The 2,500-nt window shown below is 36.0% G+C and overlaps 1 protein-coding gene and 9 non-coding genes across 10 annotated transcripts in view; 9 read left to right on the top strand and 1 right to left on the bottom strand.

Moving 5' to 3' along the window:
• Positions 1-2,500, bottom strand: part of nt5dc1 (5'-nucleotidase domain containing 1) — a 193,380-nt gene that overhangs the window by 91,845 nt on the left and 99,035 nt on the right. The gene's annotated exons all lie outside the window — the stretch shown is intronic.
• Positions 21-92, top strand: trnaa-cgc (transfer RNA alanine (anticodon CGC)). Its single transcript has one exon. It is a non-coding gene; the product is annotated as a tRNA-Ala (tRNA).
• On the top strand, positions 317-388 carry trnaa-cgc (transfer RNA alanine (anticodon CGC)). Its single transcript has one exon. It is a non-coding gene; the product is annotated as a tRNA-Ala (tRNA).
• On the top strand, positions 614-685 carry trnaa-agc (transfer RNA alanine (anticodon AGC)). The gene has a single exon. It is a non-coding gene; the product is annotated as a tRNA-Ala (tRNA).
• trnaa-agc (transfer RNA alanine (anticodon AGC)) lies at positions 910-981 on the top strand. Its single transcript has one exon. It is a non-coding gene; the product is annotated as a tRNA-Ala (tRNA).
• trnaa-cgc (transfer RNA alanine (anticodon CGC)) lies at positions 1,203-1,274 on the top strand. The gene has a single exon. It is a non-coding gene; the product is annotated as a tRNA-Ala (tRNA).
• Positions 1,439-1,510, top strand: trnaa-ugc (transfer RNA alanine (anticodon UGC)). The gene has a single exon. It is a non-coding gene; the product is annotated as a tRNA-Ala (tRNA).
• Positions 1,736-1,807, top strand: trnaa-ugc (transfer RNA alanine (anticodon UGC)). The gene has a single exon. It is a non-coding gene; the product is annotated as a tRNA-Ala (tRNA).
• Positions 2,035-2,106, top strand: trnaa-agc (transfer RNA alanine (anticodon AGC)). Its single transcript has one exon. It is a non-coding gene; the product is annotated as a tRNA-Ala (tRNA).
• On the top strand, positions 2,328-2,399 carry trnaa-cgc (transfer RNA alanine (anticodon CGC)). Its single transcript has one exon. It is a non-coding gene; the product is annotated as a tRNA-Ala (tRNA).

The raw sequence follows: 2,500 nt of genomic DNA, 5'->3' as shown, positions 1-2,500 counted from the left end.
CAAGTGAACCATTAAGACAAGGGGATGTAGCTCAGTGGTAGAGCGCATGCTTCGCATGTATGAGGTCCTGGGTTCAATCCCCAGCATCTCCAAGTAGATTTATACATCAATACTGTTTTAAACTACTTGCTTTGCATAAAGATAATCTTTTTACAACTATGATTCTGTGTAAATAATAGTTAGGCCAAAACAATAGCTTCATGAAGTATGTTGGAAGAAATATTATCGAGAATGTCTTTTAAATATTCCTACCCACTGATGGGACATAATACAGTGAAGATAAACTCTTTTGAAAACAAGTGAACCATTAAGACAAGGGGATGTAGCTCAGTGGTAGAGCGCATGCTTCGCATGTATGAGGTCCTGGGTTCAATCCCCAGCATCTCCAAGTAGATTTATAGATCAATACTGTTTTAAACTACTTGCTTTGCATAAAGATAATCTTTTTACAACTATGATTCTGTGCAAATAATAGTTAGGCCAAAACAATAGCTTCATGAAGTATGTTGGAAGAAATATTATCGAAAATATCTTTTAAATATTCCAAGCCACTGATGGGACATAATAAGGTGAGGTTAATTTTTTGTTGAAAACAAGTGAACAGTTCATACAAGGGGATGTAGCTCAGTGGTAGAGCGCATGCTTAGCATGTATGAGGTCCTGGGTTCAATCCCCAGCATCTCCAACTAGATTTATAGATCAATACTGTTTTAAACTACTTGCTTTGCATAAAGACAATCTTTTAACAATGACTGTGATTCTGTGCAAATAATAGTTAGGCCAGAACAATAGCTTCATGAAGTATGTTGGAAGCAATATTATCGAGAATGTCTTTTAAATATTCAAAGCCAATGTGACATAATACAGTGAAGATAAACTCTTTTGAAAACAAGTAAACACCTCATGCGAGGGGATGTAGCTCAGTGGTAGAGCGCATGCTTAGCATGTATGAGGTCCTGGGTTAAATCCCCAGCATCTCCAACTAGATTTATAGATCAATACTGTTTTAAACTACTTGCTTTGCATAAAGACAATCTTTTAACTATGATTCTGTGTAAATAATAGTTAGGCCAAAACAATAGCTTCATGAAGTATGTTGGAAGAAATATTATCGAGAATGTCTTTCAAATATTCCTACCCACTGATGGGACATAATACAGTAAAGATAAACTCTTTTGAAAACAAGTGAACCATTAAGACAAGGGGATGTAGCTCAGTGGTAGAGCGCATGCTTCGCATGTATGAGGTCCTGGGTTCAATCCCCAGCATCTCCAAGTAGATTTATGATTCTGTGCAAATAATAGTTAGGCCAGAACAATAGCCTCATGAAGTATGTTGGAAGCAATATTATCGAGAATGTCTTTTAAACATTCCAAGCCAATGTGACATAATACAGTGAAGATAAACTCTTTTGAAAACAAGTGAACCATTAAGACAAGGGGATGTAGCTCAGTGGTAGAGTGCATGCTTTGCATGTATGAGGTCCTGGGTTCAATCCCTAGCATCTCCAACCAGATTTATAGATCAATACTGTTTTAAACTACTTGCTTTGCATAAAGACAATCTTTTTACAACTATGATTCTATGCAAATAATAGTGAGGCCAAAACAATAGCTTCATGAAGTATGTTGGAAGAAATCTTATCGAGAATAAGTTTTAAATATTCCAAGCCACTGATGGGACATAATAAGGTGAGGTTAAATTTTAGTTGAAAACAAGTAAACATCTCATACAAGGGCATGTAGCTCAGTGGTAGAGCGCATGCTTTGCATGTATGAGGTCCTGGGTTCAATCCCCAGCATCTCCAACTAGATTTATAGATCAATACTCTTTTAAACTTCTTGCTTTGCATAAAGACAATCTTTAAACAATGACTATGATTCTGTGCAAATAATAGTTAGGCCAAAACAATAGCTTCATGAAGTGTGTTAGTAGAAATATTATTGAGAATATCTTTGAAATATTCCAACCCAATAATGTGCCACAATACAGTGAAGATAAACTCTTTTGAAAACAAGTAAACACCTCATGTGAGGGGATGTAGCTCAGTGGTAGAGCGCATGCTTAGCATGTATGAGGTCCTGGGTTCAATCCCCAGCATCTCCAACTAGATTTATAGATCAATACTGTTTTAAACTACTTGCTTTGCATAAAGACAATCTTTTAACTATGATTCTGTGTAAATAATAGTTAGGCCAAAACAATAGCTTCATGAAGTATGTTGGAAGAAATATTATCGAGAATGTCTTTCAAATATTCCTACCCACTGATGGGACATAATACAGTGAAGATAAACTCTTTTGAAAACAAGTGACCCATTAAGACAAGGGGATGTAGCTCAGTGGTAGAGCACATGCTTCGCATGTATGAGGTCCTGGGTTCAATCCCCAGCATCTCCAAGTAGATTTATAGATCAATACTGTTTTAAACTACTTGCTTTGCATAAAGATAATCTTTTTACAACTATGATTCTGTGTAAATAATAGTTAGGCCAAAACAA

This window comes from Callionymus lyra, chromosome 17 (genome assembly GCF_982586985.1).
Source record: "Callionymus lyra chromosome 17, fCalLyr1.hap1.1, whole genome shotgun sequence".
NCBI classification, from domain to species: domain Eukaryota; kingdom Metazoa; phylum Chordata; class Actinopteri; order Syngnathiformes; family Callionymidae; genus Callionymus; species Callionymus lyra.
Note: the sequence above shows the minus strand (reverse complement) of the source record. Positions and strands in the feature narration are given on the sequence as shown.